We start from the raw sequence: 17490 nt of genomic DNA, 5'->3' as shown, positions 1-17490 counted from the left end.
AGCGCTGCACAGCCACCTCGTGGTTTTTGGAGTTCACTAAACATTTTAAAGAATTATTCTGAATTCTCTGATAGTTCATAGATCTTTAGTATCAGTTATTAGAGCTTTATTATTAAATAGCTTCCTTTAGTGTTCTCATAATTACTTCATTTTTTCATGATCCTTGATCCCTTACCTTGGTTCCTCTGACTGGGTAATTTCAAATGTTCTATCTTCCAGGTTGCTGATCCTGCCTATTAATGGTCTGAGACTGCTTTTGAAGCTCTCTAGTGAATTCTTCTGCTCAGTTACTGTATGTTTTAGTTGTAGTATTTATGGGTTTTTTTTTTTGATGGTTTAAATTTCTTTGTTAAATTTCTCATTTTTTTCATCCATTATTTTTCTAACTTCATTTAGTTGTCTATGTGTTCCTGGAGCTCACTAAACATTTTAAAGAATTATTCTGAATTATCTGATAGTTCATAGCTCTTTAGTATCAGTTATTAGAGATTTATTATTAAATAGTTTCCTTTGGCAGTATCATAATTACCTCATTTTTTCATGATCCTTGATTCCTTACCTTGGTATCTGTAAATCTGAATAAGTTTCCTTTTCTAGACTTTGTAGGTTCACTTTGGCAGAGATAGTTCTTCACCAATAACTTCAGCTGGGGGTTCTGGACATGTCTGCTGGCAACATCCTTGGGCAACTTACGGCTCTATTAGGTTCTATTTGTGTACAAAGCAACTGTTCAGGCTCTGAGATTGTGGGTAGGGTGGTGTGCCACTGGGTGAGAACAGCTGGATAGAACTGCTGGCTTGGTTCCCTGCCCACATGTGACTTTTGGCTTTGTAGCTGCCTAGAGTCTCTGGTCAGGCACACTAAACAGTGGGGACTGGGTACTATGGCTATGAGTAGCTTTCCAGCCCTGACAGGGCAGCAGGAATGGGACCCAGGGCTTGCACAACTCACTGTTTTGTATCCTGAATCAGGTGAGAGTGTGCACTGAACATCCTGTCAGGTGAGCCACTGGTTTTGCTGTGCAGACAGAGAGAGCTGCAGCAGAGCTAAGTGCCACTGTTCTCAGTGTTGGTTAATGGGCTGCACAGCTCTGCATGTGTTCTTGTAAGTTTCCCGGTCAATGGCCTGAAGGCTGTATTCAGCAGTAAGTACTGCCTGGGTGCAGTAGGAAAAGCAACTTCAAGGCTGCTGAATTCTCTTTGTGACCTTAACTCAAGCCAATCTATGCCCCAAGTTCCTTGGTTAAACAGGGCCACTGGCTTTGCTCTGGGGGCCCATGCTCTGCAATGAGCAGGGCTGACTCTGGCTGGAACAGGAAGGGCCTACTTCTGGCAACTACAAAATTTTTCTAAAGGCTTTTTGGTTGGGAGGGGCTTGGAGCTATGATTTTCAGTTGATGGAGGAGGTAGGAATTAACATCCCTACCTGGTACTGCCTTTGTTCTGAGGGCCAGCAGCTCTGTTCATCTGCTTCTCCACTTAACAGTTGCTAGGTAGCTTCCATGTATTCTCACCAGTCCTTCCTGTCAGAAGAGGGCTCAGCACCATGCTCTACAGCAATCAGAGCTATGACTCGGGCTTCTGCCAGGCTGTAGACAGACCAGGCTCTAGAGCCAGCAGAGCTCCTTGTTTGGGCACCTGAATTAAGCAGTCCTTGCCCTGCCAAGTTCCCTGGTCAGACTCTGCCCTGACTTGACTCTACAGATGAGCAAAACCCCTTATTGGGGCTACTACTTGAGCCCTGCAGGTAGGAATGTGGCTGGTTGCTGGAAGCTCTCCTCTTCTCTCAGTGTCAGTCGGGTTCCTGGTGGCTGAGTCCCACAGATTCCCTTGTGGAATTCCCCTGGGTTATCCCCATGCTGTGAAACCAGAGCAGAGACGCCAGCACAGCAGTCCACAATGCTGTAAGAGCCTGATGTCACCCTGGGCTCTCTTTCCCACGGAGGAAATGTAGGCTCAGAGGAAACCGCTTGCTGTGCTGCCATCAGCCCAGAGAAGCAGCCATGAGGTCGCTGTGTAGCCATTCCTCTTGCCTTTCTAATGCAGTCTGCCTTGGTCTCTGTGGTGCAGGGAGTTGCTTCAGCTTCAAGTTCTAGGATTATTTTAATGGTGTCTTATCCACGAATAGTTGTTCATTGCTGTTCTTATGAGGGAAGCAAAGCAAAATCAGGAATGCCCGAGGTTGCCATCTTGGTGATATCATCACTTTTCTGATATGTGGTTCCCTCTCCTTTTCTAACTGGAGGCCTTTTCCTTAATAAAGCTCTCACATGTTTAATCCCATCTTGGTGTCTGCTGCTCAGAGACTCCAGCCAACCTAATGAACAAAGTGAAAACATTTTCAATAATTGCTTTTGTATAACTGGAAAGCAAGTAGAAATTTCATGACCAAAACATATCCATGGTGGAGTGCAATGTAACTAAAACCCAGGCTCTGTGCTACCTCTGTTTTCTCATCTGTAGCAAATGAGTTCATATCCTTTTCATATTTCATTCATGGTTGTAGCATACACTTCCATTCTAAACACATCCATTATCTTTTCACTTTTTTGCTTTGGGGCTTTCTTGAACCTGTGGCGACTACTCAGGTAACTGGCAGGTACGGTGTGGATAGTCTGGGGAGTTCCCTGGGGAAATATTCAGTAGACACATGTCACAGCCCTTATCCTTTAGATAGATCATTCTGGAAGTCTTCCCTGAGGTTCTCAGAGATACCTGCAGAATTGACCTTGTACTTCCTAGAGCAGTAAACATCAGTGACAAAATTACTTTTGGCTTTCTTCCTTTCTTGTCCCACTCTCCTCCATTCTCTCCTCCTGATTCCTGGGATAACTTCCAAGTAAACTACCTGCACCAAAGCCCTTATCTCAGGTTCTACTTTGAGAGAACCCCAAGGCAAGATATCATCTCTTGAAAATGGTGACATGAATTTTTAAGATGATTTACTTCTCTCATGAACATTACACCAAATGTTAATATGGCATATATAGCACTTAATAATTTGGCCCCTTGGCTACTCTTTAATCACTCACAACTCTTCTGCACACACTGTGTCCCAGCCGTATCAACCAACATATAATTCTATTGATAATGAAAGTGTTTTGTTACCCCCAACACTATACCTTTCATATGCTAGTTTTTTCTTTCTCCATCAACCTGAGGAAAAGAGAAAAGTTCATTTACCCATGCTGACACTTTAGTTACTCACCTGGGCAAATTAGCAGTAGATATAGAGGACTTTGCAATAGCACATATCACATTGCATTCTCATTTAGTTCATATGCCTGACTTCCTTACTGGAAGAGAAGATAAGGAGAAACATCTTGTCTTCTAGAGTGGCTTAACATTGTATGGTACTTGAAAGTTTTTCAAATATTTTTTCCCCACAAATGAGCAATGCACTTAACAAAATAATATTTATAACACAGCAAGATATGATACAGAGATAGTATAAATGTGAAGACTTTAATATTACCTGTCTTATTGTAAGATACTACATGTATCCAGAACAATAATAATTTTTACTTACTAATTGAGCTTTTTAATGGCTAATAGCCAACTTTTATACCATAATTAAATCAAATGTTAAATTCAACTAGTAGAGGAAATGGTTTTATCCTGGAAATTCTCTTCCCTGTGTAATCTGATCAGAGAGTCTCACTTTTTAAATAGTTTTAAAATGAAAAGGGAAAGAAATTCACCAACTTCTGTTTATATAGTACAATTCTAGCATTGCAGTATCTCTTTTGATCTTTATTGACCAATTTAGAAAAATCAGATATTACTGTTTCCATTTAAAAGATGAGGAAACTAAAACTTTAAAAGTTAAAATGAATATCTCAAAAGCACATGGATGAGAAGTACAAGGCTAAGACTTAAATCTAGACATGCTAAACTTTAAATACTCTTCATGTCATTTGATTCAAACCTCCAGGTATTATCTTATCTTACCTTATTTGAGACAAAATGACAGATGCTATACAAGAACTAAAGGCAACACATTTTGTTACCATATTGCCAGATACCTAATGTTGAGAGAGAGCATATTCTTAAATGAAAATATTATTTTAATAATGATATTACAAAATAAAGACTCAGTACATAACATGAATATGAATGTTTTTATAGAGTTAAAAATACTCTAACCATATGATCCAGAAATTTAAAACCTAGGCCTTCACCCAACAAAAAATGAAAGGGTATGTCCACACAAAACCTGTAAGTGAATATTTATGACTGCTTTATTCATAACCACTCAAACTGGAAGCAAGATGCCATGTAGATTCAAGGGAATAATACACTAAACAGGAAGAAAGAAATTAACCATTACATAAAACAACATGGATATATCTTAAAAGCATTATGTTACCTAAAAGAAGTCACACAGTATGATTCCATTTATATGATAATCTGAAAAAGGCACAACTATAGGACAGACGGAGAAGGCAATGGCACCCCACTCCAGTGTTCTTGCCTGGAAAATCCCATGGACGGAGGAGCCTGGTGGGCTGCCGTCTATGGGGTCACACAGAGTCGGACACAACTGAAGCAACGCAGCAGCAGCATAGGACAGACATCAGATCAATGGTTACCAGGGCCTAGTGGTAGGGGAGCAGGTTAACCACACACTTTTGGAAGTGATGGGAAATGTTTTATATTCTGAGATAATGATTATGTGACTATATACATTTGTCAGAAATTCACTGAACTGCACAGCTACAGAGTCTATTTTACTCTATATAAATTGAAAGAAAGAAAGTGAAAATCGCTCAGTTGTGTCTGACTGACTCTTTGTGACCCCATGGACTGTATGGAATTCTCCAGGCCAAAATACTGGAGTGGGTAGCCATTCCAGTTTCCAGAGGATCTTCCCAACCCAGGGATCGAACCCAGGTCTCCTGCACTGCAGGCAGATTCTTTACCACCTGAGCCACCAGGGAAGCCCCTACATAAATTATACCTCACTAAACCTGAGTTAGAACATAGAAGATACATGGGTCCTATAAAATATTTGAATAAAAGGTAAGATATATATACAACCTTTACTTGTGAAAAGTATGATTGAAGATGTAAATTCTTCTTATATTAAACACAAGGTTCAAGACAATTATAATCAAAATCCCTTGCAAGGTATGAAGCAATTTCTAATATTTACATGCAGGCACTAAAGACTAGATTAAGCATGATATTTTGAAAGTGCACAGGTTGGGGTGACTTGCTTTAATCAAGATATCCGGACTTATAAAGCTGTGGTAATTAAAATATTTTCCTATTGGTTCAGTGAAAGAGCAATAGGAAAAACAGAGCACCCTTGAGGAGAATAAAGTCTTTGTGGGATTTTTACATATATTAGACAATGCACTAAAAATCAAAGAGGGAAAGGTAGTTACTTAGTAAACAATATCAGGACAATCCATTTCCACTATAAAATTAGATGCCCAAGTCAAATCATGCACAAATTACTATGTATATGATATAGACCTAAACATGAAATTAAAAAAAAAAAAAGTAATTCTGCCTATCATAACATTTAAAACTTCTACAGTAAAAAAGACTGTTAAGTTAAAACAGAAATAAACTGAAAAATACCACCAACATGCACTACAGGCAATAGAAAAATTCAAATTATTCTTATCAGCCAATAAGAATATGATAAACACTCCAATAGAAAAGAGACAAAAAATATGGGTAATTCAAGAAGAAAACAGACACAGTATCATTAATGGTTGAGAAAAAATGCAAAACAAAACAAGATGTCATTTAAAACCCATTAAACTGGCAAAAACTATATTAACTCCAAATGATAAGAAAATATAGGAATGAAAATCTCATACACAGCCGGTTGGAGGATAAACTGGGTTTGAGAGGCAATTTGGCAATATCTTCTCAAGTTGAAAATAAGCATATCCTACAACCCAGCAGTTCCATTTCTCAGCAAGATATATGAATAGAGATGCACAGGGACATCCACTAGCATTGTTTGTAATGCAGAAATATATCATTGTGAGAATTTATATTTCTCTCGTCTGGATACTCGAACCAAATGGAGATACAGGCAAACAAAAAGCTTCAGAAATTGTAGTTCAGCATCCTCGTTAAATACACTCAGGAAAACCAAATGCATAGAAGTTGACTTAACCAAAAGAACCAAAAACTAACTTCCTCATGACAAAGATACCTTTGTTTCCAGGGATGGCCACCAAACTCTTGGCCATTGACTATCTACATCTGTTCAGTTTACTTGCTCAACTAGTACTATATAAAAAATTCCCATTCTGGCAGGAGAAGGTGTTTCATTCTATTTTTGCAGACTTTGAATATACATCGTGATGAGTTAAGTGCAACAAGATTATAATTTTTCCCAAACTACAGGAAAGGAATAGAATCCCTAGTCACACCAATATGACTTATGTCTCATTGTTTTTCTATTACCACACTTAAAAACTGGAGAAGGCAATGGCACCCCACTCCAGTGTTCTTGCCTGGAAAATCCCAGGGACGGTGGAGCCTGGTGGGCTGCTGTCTATGGGGTCGCACAGAGTCGGACACAACTGAAGCGACTTAGCAGCAGCAGCAGCACACTTAAAAACAAAATTGTTCTTAAGTGAAAGTGCAAGTTGCTCAGTCATGTCCGACTCTTTGCGACCCCATGGACTATACAGTCCATGGAATTCTCCAGGCCAGAATACTGGAGTGGGTAGCCTTTTCCTTCTCCAGGGGATCTTCCCAACCCAGAGATCAAACCCAGGTCTCCCACATTGCAGGTGGATTCTTTTACCATCTGAGCCACAAGGGAAGCCCAAGCATTGAAATTCTAGAAAAATGTATATTATCATATTAATACAGTCAATATTTATTCCTAATGGTTATATTAGGCCATTTACTCATGTTGCTTAAGAATTATATGTTATGAGAATTAGTACTAGAGTCTAATTTTTTCCCTGATAAGTCAAAAATTTTTGTTCAATAAGCTACTTATGTTCAATAAGCTACAAAAGTCTGCAGACAGAAATCTTACCCTCTTATATAGCCAAGCAGATACAATCCATTACACATATGTTCTCAAGATAAACAGTAGCTAGTCAAGTAAGAGTACAGCACAATTTGTCACATATAATTCATCCTAACTTCACTTGGTAATTGAGGTGACCATTTATGTTAGCTAACTGACTTTATTCAAAGGAACAGTAAAATTCTCATATATTTATGACAAGAGGTAATTTTGCTACTTGGAATGAGTGTCCCAGACAAAATTAGTCTCCTACCTTCACACAGAAACTGAGAGACAGAAATGCTTTCTCAGTTTCTGTGTAATAAACCTGGGGTCATACAGCTGGCCAAAGGCTTATTTGGCTTTCAAAAGGATTTACATACGTTCAGAAAAAGAAAAAAGCTTTCAAGTTTTCTAAGGTAAATGCTTCAGGAAAAGAAGGAAGAAAGTCACTTCCTTTATTTTCAACAGGGAAATCTGAGTTTCTTATTTTTATTTTGTATTTCTCCTTACACAACAAAACTGCCAGTCATAAACTGGGCAATGTGTTTCCTCCTATCTTTCTCCTAAGTATACAGCAAAAGTTTTCTTAGTTTGATGGAGTAAACCTGGTAAAACCAAAGAACAACCAAAAACTATGTACCTGTTGTTTTAGGAGTGGTAACTGGTTATCTATCAGCCTCTTCAGCAAGAACTCTGACAAGAGAAATTGGAATTACCTGCCTTTGGGTCATTCAGAACACACTCTTGAAGGGAGAGTTGAGTTAATTAAGCTGGAACCACAAACGTGTTAAACAGGGAGGAGGAGAGGAGGGCGTTGAGGATCATCCATTCTGCCGGGAAGTCAGTGGCATAGTTGAAACTAACATTTTCAAATTCTCATCCCTGGTTCCTTTCCTTTTCCCCACCTACCTTCAAGTTGGTGTTAAGGGGCTGCACATACAGTTCAGTGGTCTGCTACTGCCCAGGCCTGTCTCAGACTTCCTCTCGATTTACCTTCAGGACTTTTGTTCACTATTTTGACATCCTAAGTAAGGGTGAACCTTGTATCATGTGATGGCCAAAAATTACTAACGCCAAGACAAGTAAACAAAAGAAATTACATATAAAAAAAGTGCTGGTTGCAGAGGTGAGAGTAAATAATCAAATAGCTAGAAATATTTCCTTATGTGACCCTCTTCTGAACAGCAGCATTGTTCAATTGGGGACATTTTTTCCCCACAGGTGATGCTTTGAATGGGAGCATTTATATTTGAACATAATTATAATAATTTATAATAGCTTAATTTTAAAAAGTCCAGATTCTTTCCAGTAGAGAAAATCACTACTTTTGGCATGTTTGTTAATATACAAATATCCCCAATTTGAATACTATAAACTAGTGGTTGGTCTTGCTAAAGTGTATGATGAACAGTAAATCTAATCAATAACAATCCTTTATAATTTTCAAAATCTCATTTCCTGGAAGCCTTGCTGAGTCATTAAATACCACCTTTTGTGGCCACCATGGCTATAAAATGTTAGTTGACTGCATTGTTGTATTTTGTTACTACTTAGCTGGTGGTGATGACATATGGATATTTTAGTGTTTTCCAGTGCACTAATAATAAAGAATATAAATTATTCATTCTAAAACTTCAAAATTATGTAAAAGTGATAAGATTGAAGTATATCTCAGTCATTTTCTTACATTCTTCTAGATAAAATTTTGTGTTGTTAATTTTATGTCACCTTGTCTGGGCCACAGGGAGCCAGGATATCTATAATAGTTCAACAATGTTCTGAATGTGTGTGAGTGGATTTCTTGGTGACATTAGCATTTGAATCAGGAGAATGAGTAAGGAATATTGTCCTTCCCAGTGGAGGTAGACCTCATCCAAACTGTTGACCTGAATAGAATAATAAAAGTAATGGAGAAAGAATTAGCTCACACACTTACCTGTCCTTCAGCTGAAATATAGGTCTTTTCTTGCCTTCGTCTGGAACCTAACCATTGGCTCTCCTGGGTCTTCAGCTTGTCAGTTGCAGATCTTGATATTCTTCCATAATCATATGCATCAATCCCTTAAAATAAGTAAATAAATTGATAGATATGTAGATCCACTATTGTACCTATTGATTCTGTTTCTCTGGAGAACTCTAATATGGGTATGAATGAGGGAAAAGGAAAAACAAACAAAATAAGAACAATTATTTGTCAATGTCATTCCTTTATAGCCCAAATTAGTATACACACACACACACACACGTACTCTCAGGCAAATGTGCTCTACAGTCATAGTTTTTATAGGTTGTTTAGTCGTTAGGGTATAACCTTGGAAAAAGCTCTCTTAGAACCTCAGTTGCAGACTTTTAAATTTGGTCATTTTAGCACACACATTTCTTCTTTTGGTATAGAATAAGAGACTTTTTTTTATGAAATCCTTTGGGATGTGGAATACACATGCTCAGTCGAGCTTTTTGTTTACTTAAAACCACATTCCAGCCGATTCCATCAAGAATAGGTTTGTGGTTGCTTCTCTCTCCTCTTACCTGTTTACAAATGATCTTTGCTCTCCAAACAGGACAGCTTCTTGTAACTATTTCTTACCTGTTTGGTAATGGATGTTTTTCTGAGACAGTTGTCTCAGGCCTTCACGTTGCTGGGGGTTTCTGTCTGTCTTCTGCCTGGACTTCTCCACTCCCTTTGGCAGCAAAGCATGACCAGGACTGATGCTTGCATGGCCTTGAGCATCAAATCTCCCTCTTCCCTCTTCTCTCCATAGCTAAAACTGCCTTATTTTACCACACGCTACTACTCTATTCACTCATTCAATTAATATTATAGCATTATTCTGCTGGCCAAGTGGCACTAGTGGTAAAGAACCCACCTGCTAATGCAGGAGACGTAAGAGATGCGGGTTCGATCCTTGGATCAGGAAGATTTCCTGGAGAAGGTCATGGCTACCCAGTCCAGTATTCTTGCCTGGAGACTCTCGTGGACAGAGGAACGCAGTGAGCTACTGTCCATAGGGTCACACAGAGTCAGACACAACTGAAGCAACTTAGCACACACTCTGCTGGCCAGAGGACAGATAGTAGTACATAAAAAGAGGTCTGACCCCATGGGGCTGAGTCCAATGGAGGATTCAGACATTCCAATATTAAACACAAATGATTACATAATTGCAAACTGAGGCGGCAAGTGCTACCAAAGAAAAACATCAACAGCAAAAAAAACAGATACAGTAGACTTCCTTTTTGAACTCCCCAGTTATTGTCCTGATGGTCTATAACAGCTAGGCAGGGTAAAATTAGGGTGATAACATTGCTTTATATATTTCATTTTCCCAGATTCCTGCTACCAAGAATGCAATCAGGCTACAGTAAAAGGAGTAAATCCTCCCTCTCTAAGTCCTGAGGGATAAAGTTGATTACATATGCCTGGAAAATCTAATTATCAACTTTTTGCTTTATGACCTTCTTGTTCTACTGACTTTATTTTATAGCTACCATATTCCATGAAATTAAAATATGCTTGCTCCTTGGAAGAAAAGCTATGATAAACCTAGACAGTGTATTAAAAAGCAGAGATGTCACTTTGCTGACAAAGGTCCATATAGTCAAAGCTATGGTTTTTCCAGTAGTCACATATGGATCTGAGAGCTGGACTGTAAAGAATGTAGAGCAGCAAAGAATTGATGCCTTTCAACTGTAGTGCTGGAGAAGACTCCTGAGTGTCCCTTGGACAGCAAGGAGATCAACCTTGAATATTCATTGGAAGGACTGATCCTGAAGGGCCAATATTGTGGTCACCTGATGTGAACAGCCAACTGATTGGAGAAGACTCTGATGGTAGGAAAGATTGAAAGCAAAAGAAGAGGGTGGCAGAGAATGAGATGGTTGGGTGACATCACCAATGCAGTGGACATGAACTTGAGCAAACTCTGGAAAATGGTGAAGGACAAGGAGGCCTGGCATGCTGTAGTGCATGGGGTCATGAAGAGTTGGGCACAACTGGACGACTACACACCACCACCACATTCCTCTGATTAGGCTGCTCACTACTCTGTTAGCCTTGTCATTCCTCCATTCTAAGGTTTAATCTGTAGTCCAAACCAATAAACACTCAGTGATTGGGCTTTAAAGTAGTGCTAATTTACATGTCTGGTCTTCCAGAAACAATAGAAATTCCAGATGTTTAGTTAACATTTTTTTAATGGTTGTCTCTTTTTATACCTAATTTTCTCTGTAGAGCTCTATTTAAAAAAAAAAAAACGAAAACAGGTGGGGACAATACCACATGGATGAGATGCACCAAAATATGGTGCCCCTCATCCTCTTCCAGTTGCCATGGTCATCCTTGCTGACCCTCAGCCATTTTCTGTACTTTATCTTCATTGAATGAACAGTTTGCTACCTACCTCTAGTAAGGTGAAGTGTAAGATGGGGATCCTTACAGAATCAGGGATCAGTTATCAGGCCCAAGTGTCTTTAATATGGTCTTCTCATGAAATATATACACTAGGTACTCATATATTGCATGAATACCTAGCATTTGTCCACTGCCTATGTCAGACTTTGCAATTGATACAGTTTGGGCCCTCAAGCTGAGATACCCATTTCTCACTGCTTACTGTTCTATGGCTTATGAAATATTCTCACCAACATTATCTTATATGTAACTCTTCATCTACTTTTACCCTTCATCCAATCCTTGAGAAACCTCAGAATCCAAGAAAAGCATAAAAATATAAATGTGAAGTTTTAACTAGGAAATAATCATGTGCATAGAGTTGCTGATATTCTGGGTCTTTAAAAGTTGTTTTTTAACAAATAGACATATATGAAATTGAAATATACCCACAGACATAGAAAACAAACTTGTGGTTACAAAAGGGGAAGAGAGCTAGGATAAATTAAGAGTTTGAGATTAATATATTCTGTGTTTCATATAAAATAGATAACCAACAAAGGCCTACTGTATAACACAGGGAACTATACTCAATATTTTGTAATAACCTATAAAGGAAAAGATTCTGAAAAAAGAATACTCACACATATATCTGAATCACTTTGTTGTATACCTAAAACTAACAAAAGATAGATTGTAAATCAACTATATTTAAAAAAAAAAACTAAGGCAACAGAAAAGTGGAATTTAAAAGACAAATTAAAAACTCAGTTATTTTTCTGCTTGTTAAATAAGACATGTTCACTGTAAACATTTTTTAAAATTAACATATATATGTGGAATGTAGAAAAATGGTACAGATGCACCTATTTTGCAGGGCAGAAATAGAGACGCAGACATAGCAAACAGATGAGTGGACACCAGCGGGGAGAGGGAGACTGCAGGATGGACTGAGAGACTGGGCCTGAGGTATGTGCACTGTACGTGTAAGACAGCTAGTGGGAACTTGCTGTATAGAGGAGGGAACTCAGCTCAGTGCTCTGTGGTGCCCTAGGATTGGTGGGACGGGGTTGTGGGGAGGTCCAAGAGGGAGGGGATATGTGTATATATAGCTGATTCGTTTTATTGTACAGAAGAAACTAACACAACATATAAGCAACTTTACATGCATACATAAAGGGTGAAAAAGGTAACTGATGTAAATATACCATAACTTACATAATCTTCCTCCTGTATTTGAATATGTAGGTAGTTGCCTCTTTTTCACAATTAAGGAACAATGAGTTAGTAGACATCATTGTCCACAGAAACCTTGGCTACTTTAAAGTTTTTTCTTAAGTGTGGTTTCCCAGATGAGAATTTACTGGGTAAAAGTGATTAAGAGGCGTGTTTCAGACTCATGAGACAAAGTGCCAATTACCATCCCGAATGGTTATATTTACACTTCTATGGTAAGTGTCTAATACTGCCTGTTTCAACACAAACATACAGGCTAGTAGATTTTAGAAAAAATATCATCATTTAAAGTGAAAATATGGATAAAAGTCTGAGTGAATAGGTAGGCAGTCCAAGAAGCTAAACATGCTCTAAATACCTTTCTTTAAAAGACAGGGTTTAGGAAATCTATGAAGACATTTATGAAACTTGGTTCAATGGCTACAGAGACATTCCACATCTAAGCCAAAAGAAAGTCCCTCTCCAGAGATCAAGTAAACTATGACAACTGTTCAACTGTCCTAAATTCTATTCAAATTTAATAACTAAATACCACTGACTTATGTCTTGTCCTGTCCACCACCACCTCCATCTGGGGCCACTCTCCCACCATCTCTCTCAACCTTAGCAACAGATGTGAAACTATTTTCTCTACTTCCACTTTGAAGAGAATGGAGTTCTCTTCTCTCCAATTCATAATCTTCTTTTCAAAATATGAAACTCTTACATTGCTTTCCTTTTGTACCTTTTTAAAAGGTTCTCATTATTCTCAGGATGCTCTTAGGCTAAGGATGAAACCCTTGGTATAGATCACAGGGATCTGAATGTCCTGGTCTGGTCCCTGCTTCTCTCCCCAGCCTCAATTGTTCATCTCCTTTCCACTTCTAACAACTCATCCTTTTTCCCATTCTGTGAATAACCCACACTCTCTCCTTATCTGGAAGGAGAATGCTATTAATATGTTCTACATGCCTAGGTTCTCCTCTCCCCATCCAACCCCTGTTGATACATCACCTTTCAAACATCACCTCACATATCACATCCTCACTCCCTAGCCTAACAAGCACCTCCATTTTGCCTTCAACATATGATTCACAACACATTCTGTTGTGAATAATTACTTATTCAGGAGGTTATTTGATTGATTGTCCGCCCCAGAGTGTTCTTGGTCAGATCAAATCTGTTTTTCTCCACTTTGAATCTAAACCACCTGGCAGAGCCTGACACACAGCTGGAATTTAGCATTATTTATAGAATGAAACATATTTCTACAGTAAATTTATGAATCAGACTTTGATATGAAAGTTTAAGACCTAGTAAGAAAGGAAGGTGACTTCAGAATAGAAGGCATGGAAAGTTATAACCAATTGAAAATACATCAGACAAAGAGAATATGTATAAATGGTATTGCATTTTCAAGCTGTGCTAAACTGAGAAATGAAGATGCTATAACTGACTTGGTGACTTTCAACCAAGTATTTGACCTCTTTGTTCCTGAAATGCCTCATCTATACAAGATGAATGACACCACCTCATTTACATACTTCCTAATATCAAAAATCTATATAACTTTTACTCTGAATTTGATTCAAACTATAATGAAATTAGAAGACATTTGCTTCTTGAAAGGAAAGGTATGACAAACCTAGACAGCATATTAAAAAGCAAAGACATCACTTTGCCAACAAACGTCTGTGTAGTCAAAACTACGGTCTTTCCAGTAGTCAGGTACAGATGTGAGAGTTGGACCACAAAGAAGGCTGAACACCATAGAATTAATGCTTTTGAACTGTGGTGCTGGAGAAGACTCTAAGAGTCCCTTGGACTGCAAGGAGATCAAACCAGTTAATCTTAAAGGAAATCAACCCTGAATGTTCTTTCGAACGACTGATGCTGAAGCTGCAATAATTTGGCCACCTGGTGCAAACAGCCAACTGATTGGAAAAGATCCTGATGCTAGCTAAGAAGGATTGAAGGCAAAAGGAGAAGAGGGTGGCAAAGAATGAGATTGTTGGATAGCATCACCAATTCAATGGACATTAACTTGTACAAACTCTGGGAGATAGTGAGGGACAGGAGAACTGGTGCACTGCAGTCCATGGGATTGCAAAGAGTTGGACATGACTCAGCCACTGAACAACACCATAAAATAGTTATGCAATTTGTAACCATAACCATGTGGCATGTTTCATAATGGATGAACCAAGAAGGAGAATGTAAGAGAAGGAAAAGAAGGAATCAACATAGGTCAAATCACGGTTAATTTTGTAGGAACATTTTTTGCCCCTTTTAGTTATGAAGAACTAAGCACACATATGAAGCCTGTTTGTTTTATTATAAATTATACAAGCTAATTCAGTGATAACTGCACAGTCCTTAGTTTTCTATGGGAATTAAGGCTGTATGAAGTAAATCATTAAAATAGCACATACCTAGGAAGAGTTACTGTTCCAAGTTATGTTATTGCTGTTTCTTTTTTTTAATAGGAGGGGAATAAATAAAAAATTAAATAAAAATAATTTTTGAGTTCTTATTTGGGCGAAAGTTTCCCAGTGAACAATCCCAGCTTTTCTATAGCCTAATTACTAGTTCTTCTTTTTAAATGATCATCCTCTACTACTTTACCTTCATTTGTGTAAGTAACTAGGTATTATGACCATGATTCAAACCCATAACTCCAGCAGAGAAAGCAATTATGGCATAAATAATAAACACCAATAGGGAATACAAACTTGTAATAAACCATATTTAAGTCTGAAGATCATCTGAGTTTTGCATAATTTAGGCCAGAAAAATATTTAACTGACAGTTAAGATTCAGCTATGGAAAATTCTCAGGACTACCTTTCCAACTAAACTGTGATAAAGCAGATCCACTGGGGTGCAATCTCACCATGATATATACTGGAATTAGAAAAAGGGGGTGCAAATGATGACAAATACCTGGAGGTGGAAAGCTCAGTCCTTGAAAAAGTAGTGCAAAACTGTAAGAATAAAGTGTTATGTAAATTAAGGAGCAAGTTATAAGTTATAAAGAAGTCTTTCTATCGAGATCATTCTAATTTCTAACAAGTCCTTCAGATGGAATACAAAATCTTAAAGTCCATGTCATAGAAAGCCAATTTCCAAGCAGTGTTCCTGTTGTAAAGGAAAAAAGTGATCCGTATCACTTAAGTGTAATAGTGGTTTGTCTCTACTAAGTACTCTTCCTGACACCAAGACTCCTGCACATTTAAGCAAATTTTTGCAAGGTCCTTATAACTGAAATGAATAAGAAAGAGTTTACAGGAATCATAACCAACTTGAAATTAAGCTTACATTTGTCCTATTATTTTAAAAGCCTTTTAAACATAGGGTGGAAAACTTTCTACAAATGTTCTGACACACAGAAAGAAAAAATTAGTCACATGCTTTATGCAAGTCAAAAGGAACATAAACTAACAATTTGTTAAAACAAAAGGTGGTTGCTTTTTCCATATTTTAAATTAAGAACGTGGGAAAAAAACTTTACCTAGTAGAGACTGGAAATGCATGCTTTAGCTTATGTTTATAACTATCATAAGGTAAAGGATATAGAAGAAAGGAGGCAGGAAAAGAGGAAAGTTAAGGAAACCATGAATTACAGCTTTCAAATAAGTGCCCACAAACGCTAGGGGGGGCCCTCAAGTTCCATGGAAATTGGAATGTCTATTATCACTGCCTTCTGAAGTTCTTATTAGCTCGCTAGGAGTTAGAATTCTTCCCTTTACCCGAAGAAAAGTTTCTATTCTCATTTTCAGGCTGCAGAGATATTTTCAAAATAGAGTTATTTTTTCCTTGATCTCTTGAGTGTTTGCACCGCATTTATCAATGACTTGGGAATTTTTGAAACACTCTTTCTCAGAAAAACTGATAAATTTGTCCATCATTTCTAGAAAAGTCATTTTAACTTTGAAAACTTCCCAGATAAACTTATTATACATTCAGGGATGTTCATTTCTGTTGTCGGATCTCTAAATCTTTCTGTATGTTAAATTTTCCACTTAGGAAAATCACTAAATTGACAAACCTAGACAGCATATTAAAAAGCAGAGACATCACTTTGCCAACAAAGGTCCATATAGTCAAAGTTATGGTAAAGAATCCACTAATCAAGCAGGAGACCTAGGTTTGAATCCTGGGTTGGGAAGATCTGGAGAAGGCAATGACAACTCACTTGACTATTCTTGCCTGGGCAGAGGAGTCTGGCAGGCTACAGTCTATGGGGTCACAACGAGTCTGACATGACTTAGAGACTAAACAGCAATAACATGGTTTTGCTAGTAGTCCAGTACACATGTGAGAGTTGGACCATAAAGAAGGCTAAGCACAAAAGAATTGATGCTTTCAAACTGTGGTGCTGGAGAAGATGCTTGAGAGTTCCTTGGAATGCAAGATCAAACCAGTCAATCCTAAAGGAAATCAATCCTGAATATTCATTGGAAGGACTGTTGCTGAAGCTCCAATACTTTGGCCACCTGCTGCAAAGAGATGATTCATTGGAAAAGACCCTAATGCTTGGAAAGACTGGAGGCAAAAGGAGAAGGGGTCCGCAGAGGAAGAGATGGTTAGATAGCATCACCAACTCAATGGCCATGGGTTTGAGCAAACTCTACGAGTTAGTGGAGGACAGAGGAGAAAGAAGCCTTGCTTGCTGCAGTCCATGAGGTCACAAACGGGAGCACACAACTGAATGAGTGAGAATAACCTGTAAATTTCTGACAATCAGAGCTAGAAATGACCTCAGAAATAGAACAACTGGCCCACTTATGAAGTGGTTAGGAATATCTGATGCCCCCCCTAGTGTGTAGGAAAATGTTTGGTTCATATATGACATCTTATCCTTTTCACATGACTCATGTCATTAATTGAACA

The 17490-nt window shown here is 38.2% G+C and overlaps 2 long non-coding RNA genes across 2 annotated transcripts; both read right to left on the bottom strand.

Moving 5' to 3' along the window:
* Positions 1–377: 377 nt before the first annotated feature.
* Positions 378–16224, bottom strand: LOC145516737 (uncharacterized). The gene is made up of 5 exons (XR_014061711.1): positions 16109–16224; positions 9861–10046; positions 8930–9054; positions 3208–3295; positions 378–2316 (listed from the first exon to the last, which is right to left on the bottom strand). It is a non-coding gene; the product is annotated as an uncharacterized LOC145516737 (long non-coding RNA).
* Positions 10869–15765, bottom strand: LOC145516738 (uncharacterized). Its single transcript, XR_014061712.1, has 4 exons — positions 15541–15765; positions 15031–15070; positions 12602–12746; positions 10869–12062 (listed from the first exon to the last, which is right to left on the bottom strand). It is a non-coding gene; the product is annotated as an uncharacterized LOC145516738 (long non-coding RNA).
* Positions 16225–17490: the final 1266 nt, after the last annotated feature.

The sequence above is a fragment of the Giraffa tippelskirchi genome, chromosome 8 (assembly GCF_054371585.1).
Source record: "Giraffa tippelskirchi isolate mGirTip1 chromosome 8, T2T-mGirTip1v1.2.pri, whole genome shotgun sequence".
Classification (NCBI taxonomy): domain Eukaryota; kingdom Metazoa; phylum Chordata; class Mammalia; order Artiodactyla; family Giraffidae; genus Giraffa; species Giraffa tippelskirchi.
The sequence above is the reverse complement of the archived record's forward strand: the minus strand, read 5'-3'. Positions and strand labels throughout refer to the sequence as shown.